The sequence below is a fragment of the Aythya marila genome, assembly GCF_965140915.1.
Source record: "Aythya marila genome assembly, chromosome: 2".
NCBI classification, from domain to species: Eukaryota; Metazoa; Chordata; class Aves; order Anseriformes; family Anatidae; genus Aythya; species Aythya marila.
Window position 1 is genome coordinate 153,391,058 of NC_139043.1, and position 25,997 is coordinate 153,417,054.

Here is a 25,997-nt window from a genome sequence, read left to right on the forward strand (position 1 = left end):
TGTGTTGAGCTTGCAGCAGGAAGGAAAGGGATGGCAGTCTCTTACCTTGCTCTAGTGTCTGAGGTTTCAGACTCGCTCCTCGAACAGCGATTAGTTTATCAGAAATATGAAATTAAGCACCGTGTAATAAAAACACCACCAACAACACCCCAAACAGCTCCGCCACCAAAACACGAGCACAGAACACGTACGCTTATCGTAACAGAAGGCCCGGGTGAATAAAACCTAGAGAGCACAGGTTGCAGGGTAGAAGCTATTATTTTAATTACAGTAATAAAACGTTTAATTGCTGGCAGGCAGGCAAAACTGCATTCAGCAGAATTTAATAAGTTTACGTATCAGCTCTTACTACTTGGAAATCTCTCCGAACGAGCACGTCGTATTACAGGCTGAGGTGACTGATAAGGCTCCTGTACTACAAGGCTTTAAAGCCTTAGGCTCAATGGCTCCTCATGTCACTGTCCGGGAGGGATTTGACTCAGTTTCCCCCAAACACCTCTTTTATAAGGTAGTTTCAAGGCAGGAAGAGCATTTTATGATGCACTGGGGCTGCCTGAATACGCAAGCAGGCTGGCAGCAGGCTGGGAGGATTTGTCACCAGGATGGGAAAAGGGAGGACAAAAGAGGAGATGTGAGATTTCAGCTCTTCAGGGAGGGCTGGAGAAGTTCTGCTCGAAGCCGGGGAGCAGTCGGATAACTGACAGGAACAACGGATGATGGATGGAGGCAGACTTTGAAGCTGTAATTGACCCGGATAAAAAGAGCAGGAGATTTTAAACACGCCAGAAAAAGCGGTTGCAGTCTTCAAGTGCGACAGGGGGAGGCACAACGTGCGGGTTTTATCTCAAGCAGCAGCGAATTGCTGGCCCGTTGTGCCAATTTTGTGGGGAGTGGCACTTTCATCTGGCTCCAAGCACACGTCTAGCACACGAGCTGGAGGGCAAGAGCCTCTCAGGAAGGTCTTCCAGTCCTTTGGTAAGCCCTGGAGGCTGTGTTCAGGCTCATCTTACAGGCTGATTCTTTTCCCAAGCTTGTTTTGCATTTGGCAGGTTTGAACGGCGGTGTTCTTATCAAAAAGGCAGGCAAATTCATTTACCTGCTGGAAGGAAATATTACGGAAGCTTTTACGTAGCAAAGGGCTCCGCATCCAAATTAAATGGCATCTAAAGAGGAGCTGGATTAAAACAGCAAAGAGGGCACACTGCCATGGATGCATCTAGCACAAATATTGTTTTGTTTTCACCTTTGTCAGCCAGTAAAGCCAAAATTTAATTGACAGCATAGTTTAGATTGTAGTTTTGAATATCAATGGGAATTTGTAATACAGCAAACTCCTTTTCCTCCTGAGGTTCAAAGGCTTCATTTTATAGGGAAAAAAACAGGCCTGTGCTGTTTTCCTTTCTAAAAATAAATTAGAAAAAGGTTAAAAATAAAGCCAAGTGATGAATTAGGCTTACCTTTTACCTATCACTCAAGCAGGGCAGGAACATCAGGCCACGCAGCACCCAAACTCACTTCAAAATGTGCCTTAGGAGGACGAGACCGCGTACCCCATCTGCCACGCACTCTCAGTGTACTTTCCCCAACGCTTTAAGAGGCGTTTTGATGACTCACAAAGAATGAGAAAGTAGAACAAAGTGTCTCGGCCTGACAAAGGGGTTAACGTCGGGCACTGTATGGAGGAGGGGTAGGAGCAGGAGCTTCAGTGCAGAAATATGCACGCTTGTAAAACGTATATTGGAGGAGATTTGATGACACCAGCTCTTCTCCAACCTGCCTGCAGGCTTTTACTTTGACCTCTGGCCCCGCTGCACATGGTACAAACAAAAAAGGGGAGGCTGACACCTCAAAGGCAACTCAGAAGACTAACCTGCGAGCAAAAGTTTACAAAAGCTGCTCAGCTCTCTTCTAATCTGATAAATCTGTGCTCTCTCCCGTCCAGGCATGAGTCAAACGACTTCTCTCACATTTCCCAGCCTTGCTGAGGGCTCCGAGGTCGAGCAGCAGTGTTTTCACATCCCTGACACCGTGGTCTGGAGATCAGGTGATGGGCACTACACCCAGCGGTCCCAAAATAGAGCATAAAGGGGGGTTAGCAGCGGTCCCGCCCCAATCTTTTAAGACTGAACTATTTTTAATACATGTTCCCAGATAGCTCTGGCTCACAAGGAGTAGGAATGTACTGTTCGACGAGCAAGGGGATATTCTGAGCCAGTGCCAGAGCCTGCGACCTTAATGAAGCTACAATGCACGCAGCACACTTCAGGTGATCACACGCACTCTCTTTGCCACCCGGGCCTTGTTTTCGAGTGATGTAGCACTTGTCCTATCTCAAAGACTCTGCAGTTTGTGAAGTTTCATCTACTCGATGCTGGAGCAAAGGATGGAGATGCCTTGAGCCATCCTTGCATACCAACGCCCCTGCCTTTCCCTCGTTCTTCACTAATTTCACAGGGAAAACAGTTAAAAATCACGAACAACAAAAAACCAAGCAAGCGTATTTCACAAAATATCCAATTGTTTGACTCAAAAAAGAGTCCAGGAGCTGCCAGTCTAACAAAAGAAGCCTGCCTTCCTTCCAGGATCTTGCATGTTACCCTCCTTCACTTCTTCAAGGAGCACACCCCACGGCCACACGTGCTGCTAGCCACACTATTCAGCTTGGGAATTACATTAGGGTAGCAAGCCTCTAATTGCCCAGTCACCCCATGTACTTGTCAACTTGGTTTATGCTCGAGTTTCTAGTAACCTGGCCATCCCTTGAAAAGTTATCTCGAGTGGCTGAAGTGCAGCTTTGATGTTAGCATGGGAAAGAAAGGCATTCGGAGTGCATCTGGCTTTTTCTCAGACTAAATAAACGTTTGGCTGAACACTTCCACCTCTGCGCTGGAGACAAACATCATTTGTTATTCCTTCTGGGATTAAATGCAAAAAGGAGGCTGGGTTCTGCTGCGGCGTTTGACGGCCTTGCAGGATGATGCATTGTTTGGGCCCGTGCCTTTTGAAAGAGGAGAATGGCGTTTGTCCAAGGAACTTGCTGGCATTTGGAGCTCCAGTCCCCTCAAACACCAGCAGAGCAATAGTGTGGTGCTGTGAAAAAGCAGCTACCGAACCTGTCCCTCATCCTTCATCCTTCTGCAGCCACGGATATGCCACCTCACGTGGATTTGTCCCTTTTCAAAACACTAAAAACGGTTCCAGGAGATGAATCCAGATGATTTTGTACCGAAACAGGTGGCTCCTTCACCGTCCCTGTCTTCTGCAGATCTGCCACAGGCCTGGTAGCCACCCCTGGGGTAGCAGCAGCTGGAAGCGACCTCCCCACAGCACGAACAGCTTCAAATTTATCAGCAATCCATTCTCTAGGCCAGCCAGCTTCACTAGCAAGGCAATTTTGGCTTTACAGCCTGCTGCTTGCAAAGGTGTAACATAAAATACACAGCCAGCCTCTCACACTGCTTATGCTATAGGTTTCTCAATCACTTCGGGTTAGCATAAACAAGTACTTCCTCTAAAAGCAGCACTCTGTTCTTCCTTTTCTTCCTTACTCCCACCCCTTCCTGCACAACGCCACGAGCATTTATGAAGCTGATCTAGGTTAAAAACCAACCTGAGCAAAGCCCAGCCAGAGAGATCAGCGTATCCTTAAAGCCAGGTTGGTTTTACCTGGCTGCGTGGCTCCACACCAACATTTCAGGGGATGGGAGCAGCTAGAAGTAACATTTTGGGTAAAAAATACCCAAACCCAGTGGGAAATTGCAGCTCCCGGGGAGCAAAGAAGCCATCAGCAGCTCCCTGAGGCTGCAAGGTCAAAAAGCAGACTCACCTGCTCAGCTCCACGCTCCTCCTCCTCAGAAGGAGGATCCTTCAGCCGCCAGTGGCAGCATTTATTCTGCCTCGCAGCACTTGAGAGATGCGAGGCAGAAAGGCACTTGCTTAGCCACCAGGCAGCTATTTTCTGCCAGGGTGTTTTGTGGCTCTGTTGCTCATTATTAGCAGCTGTTTATAGTAACAGAACTGGCCACAGGGGAAGTTTCTTTGGCCCATGCCAAGGCTCGAGCGCTCGGCCGCGGTAGGAGGGTGAAAAGCAGCTTGAAAACATACCTGGATTTCTGACCCTGCCGGACAAACGCACTCAAGAGCTCTGCTGGAGTTGTGCAAGGGGGCTGGATCCTCCCATCGTCCTGCGCTGCTCCTTCGCAAACGGTTACAAGCAAAAATCCTGCACCTTTCTAGAAGCACCAGCGTGTACCCGAGTCACGAGGCCTTCGGTTCAAAAAGGCAGCAATTACAGCCCCGTAGCTGATTAAATTCCCATTAGGGCTCCTCACCTAGTCAAATGCAAACACAGAAGGGTTTTCAGGCGCTGCTTTCTAAAAACAGAACTGTGCTAACCCTAAGAGAAGGGGGAGGCTGGGCTCGTTCCCTGATTTGTTTTTTTTTTAATGCAGTTGCACCACATGTTACTTCACAGCCCCGTACGCGAGCACCGCTCCTCCTGCCACCCAAAGGCAACCTCGGATTTGACACTGAACAGGACCAACCTGTTCCGAAGAGCAAAGAGGCTGCCAAAGGAAAAAGGTTAAGGCTAACTGGGTGCAATAAAGAGCCGCGTGTGACACGTCCTAATGTTTAATCCAGCAGGCAGCTAAGCAGAGGCATCGAGTCCACACGGCGTAAAGCGGCTTGTTTTACCAGGGGATTGTGCCTGAGCAACACTACTAAGGGAAGGAAAAAGGGGAAAAAGGGGAAAGGAAAGGGGAAAGGAAAGGGGAAAACAAAAAAAGAAAAGGAAAAAAGGAAAGGAAAAAAGGAAAGGAAAAAAAAGGAAAGGAAAAAAAAGGAAAGGTAAAAAAAGGAAAGGAAAAAGGAAAAGGAAAAAGGAAAAGGAAAAAAAGAAAAGGGAAAAAAAGGAAAAAAGGAAAGGAAAAAAGAAAAGGAAAAAAAAGGAAAGGAAAAAAGAAAAGGAAAAAAGGAGAAAAGGAGAAAGAAAAGGAAAAAAAGAAAAGGAGAAAGAAAAGGAAAGAAAAAAGGCCATAACTTGTGGAAAATACACTTATCTAGGGGAAGCAGAGGGTTCTGGCAGCTCTCCCAGTGCTGAGGCCGTACTCTGACATCCCCGACTCCCCCAAGAAACGCAGATGAAATACGAGCAGAAGTGTGTGCGGCTTCCCCTCGAAAGGGTTCGGGATTAATTATTGCACCCTTGCCTTGGGATGCACACAAAACACCAGGAATTATTAAAACCTGAGCTAAGCGAGTGCCCACCTCCAGCCCTGCTGGTACTAAACCTACAAAACGGAGGGAAGCCCAGCTTTTTGTGACGTTGCTGAACCAATTCGGGGAGCCGTCTTTTCAAAAAGGATCCCGAATTGAAGGCGAGACAGACTTTATTGGGTGGATTGGCTATTATACTGCTCCCTGAAGGCACAGCCCGTTGCTAATATTAGATCAGATTACATTGTTAAATCACTGCTGCTGCTGTTTTTACTAGGAAATACTTCATTTTCTTCAACAGGGGAGGGACCATTATCTGATTAAACCTCCTCCTGGCTGTACCACTAAGAGCAAACAAACAAACAAACCCCCAAAAAAGCACTTTCTGTGTGCTCCTGTTAGCCTGAAGTGTATTAACAGCGATGTATTAAACAAGTACACTGCTAAGGAGGCACGGGCACAAATAACAACTGAGAAACCTTCCTAACTGGTGGAAAACAGCTGGGATTTGTGATGCCAGTAAGGCAGACTTGAAGCAGTTTCACAGAAAAATGTGCCCTAATCTTGGATCTCCAAGTCGCAGGATCTACCCTCAAAATTAGATGAGGGTTAAGGGCAAGACAGCAAGCCCTGAGTGCATTCAGAGGTGAAAAATAACAATCTGCTCATCAGAAACTCGTTGGGATGGAGATTACTCCATCAAATATGGAGTAATGCTGCAGTGAAAATGAAAACATTAATGAAGGAAAAGCATTGATTTGGTCAGCTAAGCCCAGGCAAACCTTGGTAAGTATGGTCCAGCTCAAGCAGAACGATCCTCAAGTCTTAAACCACGTCGAACACGAGAGTTATCTCCCATCCAGAGCTGATTCATCCCCCTCTGCCTCAACGAGGCAGGGCCGTGGAGGAAAACACCCGTAAGGCTATCGTCAGGGAACATCTCGCTATGTCTCTAAGTGGATTAACTGGGGCAACCTCACCTTCCTGCAGAAGGAAGGTGTCCAACCCCGCACGGCTGGTGCTGCGAGTGCAATCCTACCTATCAGGGCATCGTTGCCAGCAGCATTTTCTCCCAAGGTCTTTGACCAGGGCGGTGTGGGAAATGAATTCTATCAGCGCAACCATTGGCAAATTACTCCCCAGAATGAGCAATGCTTTCTGCAAGAGGCTGAGATCGGTGTTTTGCGTGAATATTCATCCATCGGAAATAGTCAAGCCGGACTGGCAATGCCAGATATTCCCTGCAGACGTTACTGCACCTACGGTGAAGGGCACAAGACTTCCTTTATTTTCGTGCGTTGGCATTTGAGCTAATTACCCTCGGTGCTCTGAAAACTCGCAGGCTGTACCGACTGGTTTCTTCAGGCTGTAAACGCTTAAGAAGCCCAAACAGTGCCAGAAGATGTATCAGACAATTACAGAAGCTATTCAGCAGATCAAGACAAAAAAGAACAGAGCATAGATCTTCTTAAGTTGACTTCCCCTAGCATATCGTTAACATCTGCAAAGTCTAATTCATTGGAATTATCTCCAATTAGCAGTCCCTAAATGCATTATCCTCAGTCAGGCTCAGAAAGCTCTGTTAAAGTTGAGCTTCTGAAAGCATCCACAGAATTTTCTCCAACCAAGATGGAGAAGTTACGCTCTGGCTACGTTTTCCTAAAGCTGAGGAAATAATTACTCCCTGGGAGGAAAAGCAAAACAACTCGGAAGAGTTTCTCACATTTCAGATCCTCCGAAGAGGTTGTAAACACCTAAATATAACTGCTCATGTCACCTCGCACTGCATATTATCATTCTGCCTTTTTCCAGTGAACTCACAGCCCAAACTGGTACATTTTCACTGCGACAGCCTGGTAATTCAGCAGGAACTGCTTAAATCATACCTGGAACCTGCAGTTTGAGCCAGCACCGATTCAGCACGACTGCCAGAAACAGCCTGCCTCTCAGCAGTGTGAATAAATAACGCCTTCCCTTCTGCCTCGTCCTCACCCCCAAATGTTTGCGTAGGTTCCTCTCATCAAGGGCTCCTAGATCGTTTTACCTGCCCCATGTGAAACAAAGCTGACTGCTCTTGCACTGAAAGACAAGAATAAAGGGATTTTAACAAATTTGTATCTCTTACACCTTCAGCATCTCCCCTTTGAAACACCAGTGAGCAGAACCAAGTTTTGAGGTTGCACACTCCACCAAAAGAGCAGCTACATCACTTGAGCAGATTCCTGCTCTGCTCCTTCAGACCATGCCAAACACCAGCCGTGTTCATGTTCACTGCCACAAAGGGCAGCTATTCCATTGAGTTTCTGAACAATTTAAATAAACATTTTATCTGTCCGAGCAGTGATGCGTAGCCGGTATGTTTTAAGTAGGACATAAGATAAAGGACCAAAACTCAGAGTCGCTTCTTAGCAACAATAATTAATAAAATTACTAAGTCTCAGGAATTCCAGACGAATGCTGTCCTGCCCATAAAATGGATTAATCAGTGCTTAGAAGGGTTGTATGACCACACTGATTTCAGACCACATCTCCAGGAACGCTGTAAGAACCTCCACCAGCAGTATTTTAATATTCAATTTTAAGCAAAATTGTATGTGAAATACAACACTTAAGAATTACACTTTCTAGGAGCTCGTGCACAGGCAACATTTTGACCAATATGAAGCATTTACAAACCATCTGTTTTAGACGAATTCTCTGCAAGTCACAGGATTTAGACAGCTGGTTCACGAGCAGCCCTGCAGAAAGCTGGGGGCCGCGTGTGAGAGCAGCTTGCTACCAGCATATTTTGATTTTTAACTATGAATAAATGCTATTTCAGTCGTGGCTTTTGCCAAGCTCTAACCCTGTTAGCACTGGCGAGATAAGACATTTACAGACACACACTGCAATAATAAGAGGCTTGGCAGTTGGATGCGATACTTAAAGACCTGCTAGAGGGGAAATATTTGGGGTATGCAGACCTCTTCCATCTGACTTTGTAGAGCTATGAAGCACTTGGCAAAGGCTGGGCAGATTTTGGCGTTTTTACCTAATTTGGGAAGAACTGTCGGCCACTCTCCTCTTATAGGATGCACGAGTTTTAGTCTCCACACCACTACACAGCAGACATCTGGACCTCCGTGGGATGAGACTTGTGGTTGAGGTGCTTTTATGGTCTGCTGTCGCACCTGTGCCATCATAGGGCAGATCTCACAGCTGATGGTCACGTTTGGCAGGAAAAATCAGAGTACATCTACCTCATGGGCTGGGTTCAGTCCTGTCACCTTCAATTTGATCGTGCTCTGTCAGCAAATGCTGTTTGAAAAGCATCTAGTCTCTTACAAGTATTTCTCCTGTAGTTTACTATCAGATAGTTGCCTAAAATTACCTAACACATCCTCAGGGAATCAGCTTTATACATACTAAAGCACCTTTTCTTGAATGCTCATGAGTAAAAAATACAATTGTGTAGTTTCTGTTGGATTATTCAGGCTTCTTCTAGGAGTTTCTCTGCATAAAATGGGTATTTGAAGACAACAGCTCATGGCCAGCATTAATTCACTTGTGAGATTCGCAGGGATTGCACTTGAGTCATTTGCTAGACGCAGGGTTGCTGGCACGAAGAATGTGGAAATGAGAAGTTTAGCCTCTACAAGCACGATTGATTGTTTAGAAAACAAAGCTAATCTAGTGGTTGCTTCGTTATGCACAGCTAATTGCATACCAGCTCGAGTGCCCTTCCAGATCGTTCTCAGAGGCAGAGCGAATTTGTGGTCAGATAATATCACGAGTGCTTCTGGAGGTGGGCAGAGCTGCTTTCAAACTCACAGGCACTGCAAGCAGCACACGGGGAAAGCAAGCAGGATCATCGGGGAAACGCGAGAATTTCAGCGCACAAAGCAAGTGGGAAATTCACTTGCGAGACGGGGAGAGAAGCAGTAGCCTAACCACAGACAAAACAGGCTTGGTTTTGTGCTTTTATTGTTTAAAAAGACCTCAAAATGCACACGGCAGTTGGTGTAAGCCATCTGCAGAGGCAGGAAATAAAAGGGACTCCACAGTCTGAGTATATTTTCAGTGTCAGGTGAGGGCTACAACATAAATTCAGGATCCCCAAAGTGGACACGCATTCACAGATGAAAGATTTCAGTATTTCCTTTCCACGTTTAAAACACATACTAACCACAGCTTGGAGTGGAAAGTGAAGTCTGTTGAGTGTTGAATTGAAGCATGAACCCAAACAGCAAGACCTATTCTCAGAAGTCTTTAAGATTCATCTAACAGGCACCTAAATTACAGTGTGGGCTTCCTAAAGGCAGTTAAATAGCTCTCCATTCAGCTTCTCTCATCCCCACACGTTTCTTACACTTTTCCTCACCTCGCCCCACTCCCATGCAGTCTGGCTTCAGCTCTGCTCATGTAGTGGAAGAATTGCTGGTACAAGAGTTTTTTTTAGTGTCTTCCCTTTGCTCTGATTTCATCTTTTTTCATGAGCAGAAGCTGCTCAGAACAGGGCTACCAGGAGCTAGGATATTCAGCTCTTTGCTCGAAGCTTCCATTGCTCGATGTTCTCTGATCCGACAAGCGTGATGGATGTCCATCCTCACAGCTCCTTCAGAAAGCTGAGCCTGATCTTAGGGTATTCTACATCTCTCTGATCTCCCTCATCACTCCTCTGATCCTTTCACCTCTTGGTGATTTCCACTTGCTATAATATCCTAATTTTCCATTCAAAATCAACTCGGTGGTGATCTTCCAGGAGATGACAACCACCCACAGGTAAAGACCAGCAGCAACCTGAGCAAGGAGCAGCACAAATCACATGCAGAGGACACACAAAGGACGATGTGAGTGCAGGTGCACCTGTTTCAAGCTGCTAGGCATTTCTGAGCAGGTAGGTTTCCGAAAGGGATGCCTTAATTCTGTTTTTACAGATGAAATCATGGGCTTACATCTGCAGGGGGAAACAGCAGGGCAGCCGTTATTCCTAAAACAAAGGGATGAGCTGAAGCTGCAAAACCAAAGTCAATTACTTGGATGAAGACTGAATATTACCTACTCTCGGCTTTTTAAAAGAGTTTTAGGTCTTCAGTCTATTTCTTTAAAGGACTGCTCTACTTTTAAGCGAATATTTTCTCTTATCAGTTTATTCTGGTACAAGATAGTGGCTTGGCTTCCAACCCAGCTCCAAAGAAAATAGTTAACACTTGCAGGACTCCTTTCTCCAGCATCAGAACCAGCTAAGTGCCTTTATACAACACAAAGCTGAGATGGGACAGAACATTTTTCCTTGAATTATTTCCCTGCATTGGGCCTGTTTACTAATTGTTTACTGGATGCTTATACGAAGAAGTTTGATGGAATTAAGATGAGGGAACAGTTTTGCTAAGTGCACATAAATACACTTAGCTACGTTGTTGCTTTGGTGCTCACAGAGCAGACAGAGATGTTACCTCGATACAGAGATGTGTGTGTGCTAAGTATAGAACGTGTTACAACTGCTAAAAGCGTGCGGCTATTAAGAGTGGGCATCAAACCAAAGAAGTGAGTGAGCCTTGGGTGACTTGCAGAGATCATACAACAGGTTTGGGTTGGAAGGGACCTTGAAAAATATCTAATTCCAGCCCTCTGCCACAGGCAGGGACACCTCCCACCAGCCCAGGTTGCCCAAAGCCCCATCCAGCCTGGCCTTGAGCACCTCCAGGGATGGGGCATCCCCAGCTTCTCTGGGCAGCCTGTGCCAGGGCCTCACCACCCTCTGAGTGAAGAATTTCTTCCTTATATCTAACCTAAATCTACCCTCTTTTAGTTTATCCCTTGTCCTACCCAGGTCAGACTGCGGTGATGTTAATTTTGCCTACAATTTCTGAAAAAACCCTCTTACAAGTACTTTGGCATTTTGGATAGCCTGCCATAGGCCTTCTTGGGTTTGTGAGACTTTTAGAATTGATCCTAAACAACTGGAAGTGCCTGAATTTGGTCACTTGAGGTTTTCCACAAAGAATCCTATTCAGAAACACAGGAAGACTTCATTAAACTAGCACTGATGAAGGATTTCACTGGCCTTTCTAGAGCAGTACACCATCTTCCCCATCTTTTACTAGGAAGTGTGGCTGACCGCAAAACAGCATTTCTAACCAGGATGTCAGGAGTTTCCCTGTGCTGGTCCAGAAGCATCATTTAAAGCCCTGAATTACTGAACAGATCTGCATGAACTGCAGGGGCCAGTCTGAAATTAAAATTGATTAAAAAAAAAAAAAAAGCATTTATTCAAGCATTCTTTATGTTAGCATAGTTAACTGAGGAAGGGACAGCAGATTTTTCAAGGTCTATGGGTTTTAGCAGAGAAGTAGAAGCCAAGCCAGTCTCCTGTTGAAAACAGATACTCCTGCTTTTGTCCTAGCGTGCTCCTGGAGGTGAGGATCACCTCATGTGACTGATGACTCCTCATCCAGTAAAACAACATTCATCTTGAACACTTCAGTGCACAAAGCACGCCGTACCTAAACAGATGCCAGCCAACCCGAAAAAGCTGGGGGGAGAGCCAGGAGACGTGACTAAGGCAAGGCGGAAGGGCATGGAATTATTCTCCTCACTTAAACAAAGACTTGACGATGAGATTCAAATGCAAAACATGTTGAAAAAGCAGTACACTAAAGCGATCTCTTCTTCAGAGAAGAGGAAATTGGCCTAAGCTGCGAGCAGGAAGATTACAGCACATTCCCCGTGTGTTATCGGTACCAGGAGTGTTATTATCTCTCCTGAGAAAGGCAGAGCAGGTTTACTCCTTCCTTACCACACTCGTTGATAGCTTTCTTGGGGCTCTGCAAGCTGAGATTGCTTCTCACAATCCTCACCCATCCAGTTGTGAAGACACACAACTGCCTTCCTACCAGGTGCAACGGCGCAGACTTTCCCCCTTGGGCTGCACGCTGTAGCCAGGTGCCTCGATATTAAACACGAGGAAGTTCAGGGAGAAAATTCTTCAGTTCTTGTAGCTTGTGGACAAGAAAGTACAGTTAGTATTCGACTAACAAAGACCGTAGAGTTGATGAAAGTTACACGGAGGTATTTGACATTTTAGGTCACTTGTCAAAGTGAGGGAAGCCCTCGGGGCGAAGAATTTCATGGCCGTGCAAGCTAATTTTAACAAAAAAGTGGCTTGTCCTTCTGGACTACTTCATTTTGGCAGCTTCACTGAGAACTCTGCTTAGTCATTTTACTTTTCCAATTACAGTACCAGCTTATGCAATAAACTAATGTGTTTACTGCTTGAACAATGACCTGCCAGATTTCAGGGAGGACTAAGATTTGATTGAAGCAATGCGCAGTTACGCATAATGTACACTCAAACGTTTTGGGCTTTAAGAGCCTAAATAGACTTGAAATTCCCTAATGCTGCTTTGTAGAGCAGCCAAAATTTAATAGACAAAACAGGGGCACAGCTTCCCTGTTATCTCCTTGAAGTGAAAGCCATTTATTATCCTGTAATAAGTTTTTTCTCTTCGAGAAGGAAAATTTTTAAGCTGGACACCCTTCTGCTATCTGGAAAAAAGGGGAGCAGACAACAAAGCTCTCTGAAGTGGTACAAGTCATCATACAGAACGACAGAAAGAGTTCAAAAGGTTACCTCATTTTGGTTTAAATGGAAAAGTCTTAGCTCACCTTCTTTTGAGGCCCTAGACAGCTTGCCCTCGTCTTAAAACTCATACACAAAGACTGGAGAAACAGTGTGAAAATGAAGCGTGCCGTTGTGTCTTTATTTTCCTGACGAAAGAAGGCTTGTCCTATAACGATAAGCTTCACTCAGGCTCAAAACTTCACTCAGAGGGAGTACAGAGCTTCGCAAGTGTTATCAGCTTTCAAAACATGGAACTAAAATTAGCAGAGACGCAAGCTTTATGGGTTCAGTATGCCACGACGACTTCCAGAGAAGAGGAGAGTGCCCTCAGCACAACCAAAACAGACTCTGGTTTATTCAGGGATAAACACTAGGAACAACCATGCAGCTGGGTAGGGATTTCAGTGACCTGAGCCTGGATTTCTTTGCTCTATGGAAGACAAACTGAGCACATGTATGCGCCTTCTGGCAGGCTTTATTATCAAATGTGATCGGTTCAAGGAGTGGGACAATCCCAAGGAACTCAAGCACACTGAAAAGGCTCCTTCATCCTCCTTGCTATGAGCTAAAGATACGATCTACACATCAGTAAGAAGACAAAGTTAATGCTTGCAAAGTGAAAAGACAGTTTTGGGAAGCAGCATTTGTGTCTCTAGAGGGCTACCAAACCAAGAGCCAGTGTCATTTATCTGCCAGTCAGTACATCCTAGCTTGAAGCTGGATTGGAAAGGTCCACCCTGTTCAGATTATGATAAAGCATCTCCATTTACAGAAGTGATTCCAACTGTGAAGTGACTAAGGAAGACATTAAGGTAATTAGGGCTTCTTTTATTAGGAATTCAAGGCGCACAACACTGTTCCAAACCTCTGAAAGCCTTCAGACTCATCTTTCCTGAGTGTCTGCGGCTCTCTTCTGCATAACCTTGGAAGCAATCCTGTGTGTAGGAGGGGAGTAAGAGGAGAAATGCACCCTTGGTTCTTTGCTTCGTCTCTTCAAGGCAGTTTTGTGCCACCCTGGGCATTTTTGGGAACAGCTTCTGAGCTGTCACCGACTGGGATAATAAAGAGCTCATCATCACAGGGTTAAAACCAATTCAAATCAACCAACTCAAAGTTTTTCCTGGTGCAAAACCCCAGACTGCAGCAGATCCCTGCCATTAGCAGCAGCTGTGCCTACCATTTGCTGTGATTCAGCTGATTTCTGAAGTGTTGGCAGCTCCGCAGCCGTGCCTTGAATCCCATTAGATCGGGAACAGTGACACTTGTCTGTCACTCCAAGCGCATCCTCCCCACACACACACCACGAGCAAAACTCTTGGTGTAACAGATCAGAAGTGTGCCAGGCTTCCCCTGCACAGTCAGCAGCTCCCTTCTGTATCAAACCTTATCAGGAAGGTTAGGAATGAAGATTTAACAAACTACATGCTCATATATATGTATAATTAGAGATTTATTCACTGCTCTGGGAGCCTTCTCTTTTCAACTCCCCTTTCAATTCTTTCCTGAGGGGTTGGAAGAGTGGCAACATCAGGCTTAAATATTTGTAGAGGCAAAAAACAGATTTAAACAGCTTTAGTCTTAGTTGCTAGCACCTTACAGAGCTACATTTGTCCCATGATGCTAAGAAATTGATGAAGAGTTTTGGGCTCTTGCTTGCTTTATCAGATAAGATGGGGTCAAGAAGTTTCCAGCCTTGGTTTCCTGCTTTGTTCTCATCCATGTTTTTAAAACTTAATTCACCCAAAGTCAAGAACTGGCCAATATTTTCATTTGAAAAGTTGTTGCAATTACCCAGAAAAATTGTAATAAAGGAAGTGATTTAATCCCTGCATCAATGGGGAGCAAGAAAACGAAGCATTTTAGTGGCACTTGCGTAACCACCAGGTAAGAATTAGAAAGGATGCTGGGCAGCCACTGGAGCAAAACTTAAAGAACTGGTTTTCCTTTAGTATTTGCCACTGGCAGGCTTCCTCTCATTTTCCAAGCTCGGGGTGGATGCAGTATTAATGAGCTGCAGGCTGCCATAGGAGATAAACAACAGTGTGGCTTCCTTACCCTGTTTTGCAGGAACACGGCGTTATTTGGTGTCTCCACATAATGCTAGAGCCTCACTCCGCGCTAACTTGGAGAATTTGCCTTCTCTAAGCTAGGCTGGGTGTTAAGTCTCAGCCCACGAGGGACTTAAAGCTTTCTCTGGTGCAGGTGTTTGACCAAGGGCCACTTCCCAGCCTGGAGCTGTCAGAGGGAAAGCTCTAAAACTTGAAAGATCCTCACAGGCCATCAGGAATGCATCAGCTGCTAAAATCTTAGCAGGCAGAACGAGGTTACAACCCACAATTGTGGCAGTTTATCGTCAGCTCAGTGAAGGATCCCATCAGATATTCAGAAATACCTACACAGGCTCCTTCCAGAGCCACCCAGACAAGGAGCCCGTTGACCACAAGCTTCTGAAAGAGCCTGAATTTCAGGGAACAGTGTGGCTATTATTGTCCCAGTGATAAATCTCAGCATTAATTACAATCAGTTATTCAGTAACCAGCCCTAACACAGAACTGGAGCTGATTTCTTTAGAGGGTGTTAATTTAGGAGCCTAGTTAATGAGGAAAAGAAACTAATGAGGGAAAGAAAGCTGCTAAGAGCAGCTCCGGGAAATGCCGTGGGTCCTGGGCACCCTGCTGGAGGTGGCCCCGCTTGAGCAGGGGCTGGAGCAGCTGGCCCCAAAGGTCCCTTCCCACCCCAAACAGCCTGGGACTGGCATTTCTCCAGCAGCTACCTGCAATATCTGTGGGAGCACAAAGCATGCAGATCACTGTCAGGCTGTGCTTTTTCTCAGCTCCCAGGATGAAGTGTTTTGACTTCAGCTCTAGTGACTGACATGAGCAGCAGCCCAAGCCACGCAAGTGCCACGATGCCGGAAACAACCAGAGTTGTTTCCACTCCTGCACCAAGAAGCAAACCCCTTCACCCTCTCTACTTGTTAGTTAGAAGGAGAACAAGAGCCAAGAAAAAACGAGAACAAACCTACATCAAGTGCCAGTTCCCCCTGACAGCGAGCAGGCCATGTGTGTGAGATGTGTTAGTGTGAAAGCTAGCCGTCCATTTATTTTGGGTTAGTTTTTGAGCTCCTGGGAATTCGCTGGCCGGCCACACCGCTCCGAGGAGCAGCAGCTCACACTGCCAAATCACTCCCCGGGGAGCGCCCGGGGCCAGGCTGCACAGGCCGGCGTCCTTGCTCAGATATTCCCCTCGTCAAAGGGGAGAAGTATTTTTACCCCGCACACACGCCTTCTCCCACCCCACTAAAAACAAAAAAAAAATCCCTGTGGCACATTAAAATTAAGCGGCAGAGAAACCCGACGGCACCACACTCACCGCTCCTCGGGGTACGGTCGCATCCTCAAGGCCAGGAGGCAGGAGCTAAGCGTGACGTGCCGCTGGCCAGAGGGAGCTGCAGGTTCAGCCCCCGCTCTGTTCGTTTATTTCTCTGGCACCGAGGGGCGATAACGGCTTGTTTGCGAGCCTCCAAAAGACACGAAGCACGCTGCACGCAGAAGTGGCGCGGGCCAGCCAGCGGAGGGCTGAAAATATGCAGGGTCAGCAGAACGCTGGTTTCAATTTCAGTTAGGAAAACATCGGAGCTCTCATTTAAAGCGAGCCGAGGAACCGGGCTCTCTGCTCCGAGATCACCAGCCGTGCGAGCCCAGAACACCACTGCAGGAACAATTTATCAAAACATCCTCTCCTCTTGCTGTTTACACACCGCTAAGACTTTTAAAATCACCTTTTTATTCTTTAGGGCCACGAAGGGCTGTTTACCTCCCGTCTTCCCATGCCTTACTACCTGAGCAGCAACAAATGACTAAATTTTGGTCTTGGAAGGTTCCTCCATTGTTGGACAGCCCCAGATTTGTCAGTCCTAGTACAAGAGGGACAAAGTCACACCTCACAGCATCAAGCCAGCTGAAGGGGATGGTTTAATATTAATAGTGCACAGGATGGAAGTGCTGGGAAGCGACTCTGAATGCCTGAACTGCATTTTTTAAGTTTTATTACTGTGTTGAGACGAGCTTCTTCCCAACACCCCAACCTCGAGCTTCGTGCTCGAGCACAACACACGCCAGGAGAGCGAGCCCAAGGTCAGCAGCAGCTCCTACGCCAACCCAAATTATTACCAGCCCAGCGTGCCGGCCAAGAATGAGTTTGATGAGAAAACCTGGCTGCTTCTCCCGAGCTGTTATAATAAAGAATGCCAGCTATGGTCTAAATGACTGCCCAGCCCTTGGGAACACCAACACGAGGGGGTTTTGGCTAAGCCAGGGCACAAAACCTCCCAAGGGAGGGCTGCGACACCCAAAATCCCACATTTAACTTGAGTTAAGTTCTGTTTGAATCAAAATTGGATAGGATAAACTCAGCTCTTTTTAATGCAAAGTATTTTATTCCCCCCTCAGGGGAGAGACCCCTTGATCGAGGATATCACTGTTGAGCTTGAGGGTTTGAGAGCCACTCAGCACCAGCTGGAGGGCAGAATATCCCGCCCCAGCTGAACTTTTGGGTGGTTACCAAGCACACCATGAGTAGGGCTGTGACCCAGATGCACGATGTGTGGGCAGCTGATAAGCTGCAGCCCATAAAGCAGTCAGCTGACCAGCAGCAGCTCCCTGTGAGCATGTAAAGTCCTTAGCTCTCAGCACTGACCTCCTCAGCTCCAGGGTCTGCTTCCAGCTCCCTTCCCGGGCTGTTTGGGGCAGCCCAACTGGAAGGAGAATCCCAAAATGAAGCCCCAGACCCCACTCATGCTGGCTGCACTTTCTCCTTCAGCTTTCTGGCAGCTGGATTTGCCAAAACCGCTCACGTTTTGTTTCTGGACGATGTATGAGCTCTCTGCTAGGAAGCTCACTGAGCAACAGGAGCGACCCTTTGAGATCCCAAAGCAGCCCAGCCATTTTTCATGCTACCAGTTCCTCTGCTAACACTTCCCTCCATCACCTTGCTGCATCCACAGCAGCTCCCCTGGCAGATCAGCCGGTGAGTCCTGCTTCAATTCAAGCGGCTCTGCCTCTTTTCCGCAGGCTTTCACACCGACCATCTGCTTAAAGTCAGCCTGAACCACAAGCGAAGCTTTTATTTTTAAAACCTGAAGCTCCACACGCCCTGCTTGATCATTCAGCACAAGGATTTTGGGGTGGCCTGCTGTTAGTAGCAACAGCAGAGGTACAGACGCTAGCCAAGCCCCCAAAATATTTATTATTTATTTATTCTCAAAAAGCAATCCTATCCATGGCTCTGCTCAGCTAGGTCAGCTGCCAGCAGCTCCCACCTAGGCACAAACACATTTTCTATGCTGTGTTGCCAGCTGAACGTTTTGACATCGAGGCTTTTCAATCCTCAGCTGCAGTTTTGCTAATGAAACACTTCCCAGCATTCCTATTCTCCCAGCTTTTAGGAACAACCCGCTGAAAAACAAGTTCATACAGGGAGAGCGGTGGAGTCCACACATTCCAGCCCCAGCAGAGGAGCAGAGCCCTATTAAATTACCAAGGCCTTACTTTTGAGCCGTCACCGAAGCCAAGACTGGAGCGAGTTGAAAGGTAATTAACCTCTGAGGTCACAGACTCGCGAGACGGGTCCAAATTCAGCCTCTAAGCTCCTCGGAGGCTGTCCTAGAAGGAAGGCGGTTGGTTCAACTCGTGAGTTTTGTCACAAGGTGACGCAGAAGCAGGAAGTTCGACAGCTAAAGTCTAAGCACCGCTAATAAAGGACATCTACAGGATGCATCACGCTGCTTTAAGCTGCCAAGGGAGGACGTACAGAAGCTGAACTGCTCACAACATCTCAGCGTTGAGTTCTGCTTTCGATCATGAGGAGCCCCCACAGCACCCAAATGAGATGACAGCAGCAGACACTGCTCACTCCCCTCAAAAAAAGGGGAAAAAAAAAACACCTCCTGCAGGAACCTGCTGCTTTTTGGGAGTTAACACATTACACAAGAGTGTTATCTGTAGGAACAGATGCTTTCAGTTTTACTGAAGACGCCTCAGTTGTATAGAATAAGACCTGTTATCATTCCCTTGCTCCGTGAGACATGAGCCAACTTGTGAGCCGGCCTCCAATATCACAAGGAGCTAGCCCAAAATCTCACTGATCCCATCCTCTCCATCATGGGAATTGAGTTATTTGTTGAAATAACTCCCTTAAATGCCTGATTTTGTACATATAGGAACAAAGCTCTCACTTCCAAGCTGCTGCCTTTGACAGAGAGATGTCCAAGAACACCCGAGACAGACCTGGATGCAGATTGAGCAGCTTACGAGCGCGTTACCTTCTCAAGCCTAAGGTGAAAAGATACTTCTGGAAGCATTTATAGCCAAAGCATCAACTAAATACCTTAATCTGTTACCCGAAACTGCTCTTCCTTATTTAGGAAGGGAGCACTTAGGCCTGTTGAACATTTCATCAAGCCAGTATAATCATTAAACAAACGAGGAAAACCTTATTTTGCAATCCTACAGGAAAAAAAGCAGGCACAAGCTATGCAGGTCCAGCATTTAAGCAGCAGAAGTGTCAGAGTCATCACATCAGCAGCCACTGCTGCTAGATATTTACAGAGAAGCTCGAGTTCTACAGGGAACCAGCAAGTATCCACCAGCTCTTTCAGCTCAAGTGCCAGCTCAAGCCATATTTCCTTAAATATTTCAGTAGCACTGCCTGATCTGAGGCAGCAGAACATGACGCAGATCGTACTGGAGCAGCTCTTACAGAGCACACTGTAACAGAGAGATTTCTTCCCGTGAATTCCCAGAACACCACGGTTATCCCTCTGTGCATCTAGCAACACACCTCCTTTCCAAGCAAAATCACCTCCTCTGTCCAACCTCCACCACCCTGCGGGGTCTCTTCTAGCCCTTCCCACTCGCAATCAGCTGCAGGAGCCGAGCTCCAGCCACACGGACTCACCCACTGCATCCAGTCGGAGCCCTGGCTGCGTCTCTTCCTCCCCTACACACAACCTAAAGGATGCCAGCCTTTATAAGACCCACCGCGATGGAAAACTGCCCCCAGGGGAGGGTATTTTTCAAGGTCAAAAGCAGTTTTCACACAGCTAGCAGGTGCAGAATGAGGGCAGCTCTGAGCTGCAAATCACTGATAATGATCTCAAGGAAAACTGCAGCTTTCGGGGGAGATTTATGAGTTAAGTGCGAAGTAATTTCTTTTTCCTCCCCCCAGGACTCCCCAGTCACCACCCCAGCAGCCTAGGTTAGCCCTCACTGTTTGGTGGTGCCCGCCAAGATCGGCTTGCAGATTAAATGTGGAATTATTCCAGTGGCAGGCTAGTCAAGTTTAATAGCCTGAAAGGCTAAGCTGATTTCCATCTTTGGTCCCTTCGTCCCCCAGCAGAACCCCACAGCCATCTCTTTTCGTCCCATCCTCACCTTGTTAGGACTCATTGCTCTACCCTAGACACCCCAATTGAGCCTCTCCATCCCCACCTTACTCATCCTAGTTATCATCTCCAAGATCTCCACCCCATCTGGCTCAGGCAGCCCCCAGCCCATTACCATGGGGTTCAGCCCTTCTCCATCTCCACAGCTCCCTCACCCCTTACTCCTTACCCCATTTTCTCACCCTTCTCCTATCTCCCTCACTAAAAAGCTCCCCATCCCCTAGCTCCTAACACCCACAGCACCTCCTTCACCCCAAAGCCTCTCCACCTTCCCCTATTTCCAGTTGCACGCCTTTCTCCCAGTTTACTTACCTTCACAGCCTCATATCTCCATCCCCCAAAACATCCCCAGCTGTTCGTCACCTTCATGGTCTCCTACCTCCCTCTTCCCAAACCCTCACCCCACAGCTCCCCACCCCTTCACCCCACACTCCCCTCACCTCAAATCTCCCAACCCTTCCTCACCTTTGCGGTCCCGTATTTACCTCATCCCACCTTCTTCCCCTTCACAACCCCACACACCCCTTACCCCAAATCCCCCCCGATCCTTCCTCACCTCCTCATCTCCCCTCACAGCCCTACACCTCCATCACCCCCAACCCCTCCTGAGGCCATACCCACCTCATCCTAACCTCTCACCTCCATCTTCCCCTCTACAGCCCTGGATGTTCCTCACCCCAAATCCCTCAACCCTCCTGCACCTTAACAGCCCCCTATCTCCCTTATCCCACCTTCCTCCCCTTCACAACCCCACACATCCCTCACCCCAACCCCTCCTCACCCCCTCACCCCTCAGCCCCCCAAAACCCCCCTCACCCCCCAAAAAACCTCAATGCCCCCCCCCAAATCCCCCTTACCTGCCCCCTGCTCTCCCCCCTGCACCCGGGACCAGCTCCGTGAGGCGGGGAGGGTGGGGGGGGGGAAAGGAGGAGAAGGAGGAGGAAGAGGAGGAGGAGGAGGAGGACGAGGAAGGGCTCAGCTCCCTCACGGCGAACGCGAGCGGGCACCGGCGGCCGCTTTATACCGGGCTCCTCGGAACCCCGCTTCCGCTTCCGCCCCCTCCACGCCCCCCTCCTCGCCACCGGCCTCATGAATATGTAGAAGGAGGCGTAACCTCGTCTTTTTTCCCCCAAAAAATGGTGGTGGTGGGGGGGTGGGATGTTGCTAAGGAGACGCGATGGCGGCTCTACGGGGCCGCCCCGCGCCCCCCGCAGGGGCGCTGCCACCTGAGGGAGATGGCGGAGGCGGGGGGGGGGAGCAGGTGTAGCGGCCATTTTCGCCGCTCTGCCTCCTCAGGCCGGCGAGGAGCCAAAAGGGGGTGGGAGGAGGAGGCCGCCAGGCTCGGCTGTGGCTCCGGGTGTTTTCCTCAGACGAGCCACTTTGCCATGGGGTGGCCCCCGGAGGGAGAGTTGTGCCCTGCCACCTGCCATGGCAGGCGACTTTTGGTCACCCAAACACAAGCGCTGGGGTCCCTTCCCTGCCTGTACTGCAAGCACTCCAGGTTTCTAGTGTTTTATATAACCCACATATCCAAAATTTTCCACGCACCAATGTTTTCCACACGCCAAATTTCCAAAGTACTCCACACATCAGATTCCAAAGTTTTACACACCAAATTTCCAGAGTTTTCCACACTCCACATTTCCAGTTTTCTACACAGCAAATCTCCAATGTTTTCCACACACCAAATTTCCAAAGTTTTACGTACACCAGATCTCCAGTGTTTACCACACACATCTCCAAAGTTTTTCACACCCCAAATTTCCAGTTTTCCACACACCAAATCTCCAATGTTTTCCACCAAATTTCTATTTTTTTTTTTCACCCTCCAGATCTCCAAAGTTTTACACCCACCAAATTTCCAAAGTTTTACACATTCCAGATTTCCATAACTTTCCACACACATCTCAAAGTTTTCCAAAAACCAAATCTCCAATGCTTTCCACACGCCACATGTCCAAAGTTTTCCTTTTATTATGAGGAGAAAACCCCATTACATTGAAGTTCCTGCCACATCGTATGCACCCTGTGCAAACTTGCCCTACAATTTCTTTCATAAACCTATACAGGCATGTATTCTTAAATCTGAATTACTGACATCTAGTCTTAACTGTGCTGACTGCATTGGGCAGGGTAATATTTAATTTTCTTTACTTATATAAACTAGAGATGCGTAAAGCTGCATGTTAGTGGCCTGTAAAAATGCACGTTATATCGCGTAAGTGTAACCGTTTTCTGTTTCTTGCCATTCCATTAAGTATATATTCCAAAACAATTTTTTTTTCTTGTGAACTTCTTTCTCTGCAGTTCATGAATAAACCACAACGCATACCAGACTTCAGAAAAGAAAAAGGAAAACCACAGAAGGCAAAATGAAAGAACGGCATACAGCTCTGCGCTATTAAAAAGCAATATTAATTTCGAGTAGAGCAAAATTACTACGATTACATACCCTAAAGAAACAAAAACCAGAGCTGATCTTTTATTCTAGAACACCACTTTCAATATATCTTTGTTTTTAGGCTAATTCAGGCCAAGGACTAAAAAGCAGGCGTAACCACAATCCTGTACAACTTGCTGAATTAACCATCCCCTGGTGAGGACTCCCAAAGCCTATTCAAAGAAGGGTTGTTGGTTTAATGTACTATTGATGTATATAAAAACTGTAATGACATTGTTACCTTTCTGGAAAAAAAAATAAATCGGCAAAATAGTTGTCTTAATTACGCACGCGGTAAAGATAAAGCTGCCACACCGATAGCAGCTTAGTGTAACACCTCCTCCTGGCAGGAAAACAATATTCATTATATCTCAGCTGAAAGTGCATTAATAAAACATGAGAGCTGGTTCCACAGAAGACACAAGATTTGCCTATATGGATAGCAGTGGAGGAGTTTAATGGCTTGTGGTGAGGGAAAAGACCTGGGTGATTTCAGTGCAAATTACCTGAGGTGCAAACGCAACTGGAAACACCCAGCAGGAATCGGGACCTGGGCGTGCAGTTAAAACATCCCAAATTTGCTTCTGGTTCCCCATAATTTGTGGCAACACAGGTTACCTGATGTTTTGACACCTCACTTTAAAATACCTGAGGAAAATACCCTTTTGTTTTTGTCCTTTTCTTGTCTGCCGCTGTGGCAAAGCTCGGTCCTTACCTCCCCCTGACATTTCAGACGTGTTCGGGCAGTGTCCAGACGTGTCCAGGCGTGTCCAGATATTTCTCCATCTTATTTCCTCGTGTGATTTTCGCTTGAGAGTTGCTAATTGTCAGCCACTAGCTGAGCCCAGAGCCAGAAAGGGTAATTTTCCATAAAGCGAATATTTTACTTCAAAAAAAAATAGGAATTGTTACAAAGAGAGCGAGGGGGTGGAAAAAAAAAAAAAAAAAAAAGCCGAGGAAGCAGATCCACCTCGTCCCTCTGAGGTTCTTATTCAACTCCAAATATTTAATCCATAATAAATAAACACATCCTCGAGTCTTGGCAGGGGAGAAATGAAGTTTCTCCTCTTGCTGATGCTGAGGGATCTGTGGATGCGCACTGGGCACGACCATGTCCGTCGGGACACAGAGCTGAGGTCTGATATTTGTGGGGCTGAGAGAAAAGACCCTAAATAATAACTAAGAATGAGGTTCGGGACACATTTCTCTCCCTACCATTTGTTATAGTTTACCTTTATTGGGTCCCTGCTCAACAGGGTGGCTTTTGTGAATCTTTTTCCTTGAGCTTATTTCTCCCATGGCAATGGAGCTGTAGCGGGGCTGAAGCACTTCAGCCGGAGCTTACCATAGAGAAAACATCCAGAAATGACCTTAAAATCTCCCTCGTGACCCTCACAGTGCTTTGCTTTCCATGTTGTGGGTCGCATAGCTGGTGAACCCCCTTGGGCTCTCCTCTCTCCCAGGATTCTTGCTTCCACTGCTTTGTTTTGCACACAGGACCCGAGGATTTTCCAGAAAATCCCTGGGCCCTCTGGAGAGCAACATCCTGCCCTCAAAGCCATGCAGCTCCCCACGCGATGCCCTCCGTCTTGGCAAGGGGTCTCCTCTGTTTAATGAGCTGCGTTAATTAACCAGCATCGTCAACAAGCTGCCGTGAGTACTCCCCGCTCCGTTTCTCAGGTACTTTTGGCTTCCAAAAGTGTTATGAAAATTGGCCACGCAGCCAAGGCAAACAAACACCACCCCCGATATTATTTTACATGCGTGTCAAAAGAAATAACTTGCCGCAGGCAGAGCGGGCTGGAGGAATTTTACAAGGCTGCGTCTGATCCTCCCTCTCCTCCCCTCCCTCAGACAGTTGAAGGGATGTTTGTGCGATGAAAGGGGTAAGGGAGCAGAGGACAGCTGCTGAGGAATTAATGCAATGTTCGAGCCTTATCGTGCGATAATGGGTTTAGCTGACTGCTTGCCAGCCTTCGGAGCTGGTGCGAGTTGCTTTATGCCAAAGGCAGGGATTCCTCGATTGTCCCAACCTCGGGAGGCTGCTCCTAAATCCTTTAAAACCCAGACTTTTTTTTTATATATAAAAGGTAATTCATCATCCCCGGCAGACAAAAGCCCACGGGGTTGTTTTAGCTGGCGTTCAGCCTTCACAGCGTGTGACACAGGTGGCTCTTCGAGGTGTCTCCTGACTGGGGCAGCACCCATGGGTTTAGGAGACCTGAGGCGAGGCTTGAAGCAAAGCCGAGCCCTCCGAAGCCCAGCTGATGTCTCCTGGCCAGGACCACTGGTAAACAGGACATGAAAAATGAGCCTCAACTTTCACACGTTTGGCTGGTAGCTTATCCCTCGGGTATCTCTCGCACAGGGTGTTTGATTCATTTCTGATGGGAAAACAGCGCCCTGAGCTTGAAACTGTTGTTTTTCCTTCTTCCCACCCTTCCCCAGCATACGCTCTCATGAAGCTGGAACTTGAAATGGCTGTGTTAATATGGCCCATGTCCCTTGATGCTTTTATTTTATTTTTCTGCCTAAAAGCATTGAGATATATTTCTAATTTCTGCTTATCAGATAAAAGCCGTCGACTTGTGCCAAGCCAACCAAAGATTTTTTTTTTTTTTTTGTCTGGACTCAGACAAGTCACAAGAAGGTCTCACGGACAGCAGGATGTATGAGTTTGTGAGGGGGACCCAGACGGGCACTTTTTGAGCTTGAATTTTCAGATCCAAATTGCTTTGGGCAGCACCTGCGGCTACAGAGTGCAACCCGGCCCTTTGCCCTGCCTTGTCCCCAAAAGTTCACCTGTTTGGGGCCAGCTGGCTCGTGTCACCCCAGAGCAGTGTCAGTGGTCCTAAGCAAATGTGGCAGGGCACTTGTGGGTCTCTGTGCCTAAACCCAGAGCAGGAGCAGGAGCTACACCTCCCCAAACCACCCCCATATAGAAAATAAATGGCTGATGGGTCAGGTCCCGAGGTACTTTGGCAAAAGATGAGGTCCTAAGATGTGTTATTGCTGCTGCTGCTGCTTGTGAGGTCTCCTGGAGGTTGCCTTGAAGAATGAGACTTATTTTCCGGGTTTGCACAGCTAAAATTGGTACTAACAGCTGCAGAATTACCCTGTCTTTTGAATTTATGTGCTCTATAATTATCTGCACAATAAAACTGTGAGGCATTAAGCTCCAGTGCAATTTGCACTTGATGGGGAATTTACTTGTCTGGCCTTCAAGAACAGCGGCTGCTGGACAACGTTTGAGAGCTGCAGGACTTGGTCAGTTCGGCCACTTCTTCCCTTGC

General features: G+C 47.2%; 1 protein-coding gene across 8 annotated transcripts in view; it reads right to left on the bottom strand.

Annotated features, from left to right (window-relative positions):
• SLC45A4 (solute carrier family 45 member 4) overlaps positions 1 to 21,272 on the bottom strand; it is a 50,209-nt gene extending 28,937 nt beyond the window's left edge. The window contains exons 1-2 of one of the 8 annotated variants that reach the window (XM_082755045.1): positions 21,122 to 21,272; positions 4,105 to 4,331 (exon numbers count right to left, since the gene is read on the bottom strand). The gene's annotated coding sequence lies outside the window, so the exon portion shown is untranslated. Of the gene's footprint in view, positions 1 to 1,457; positions 1,779 to 1,870; positions 2,577 to 4,104; positions 4,435 to 16,192; positions 16,253 to 18,369; positions 18,451 to 19,777; positions 19,912 to 21,121 lie in introns of those variants that run through there. The other 7 variants (XM_082755046.1, XM_082755048.1, XM_082755050.1 and 4 more) reach the window with 7 other exon arrangements.
• Between the last annotated feature and the right edge of the window lie 4,725 nt (positions 21,273 to 25,997).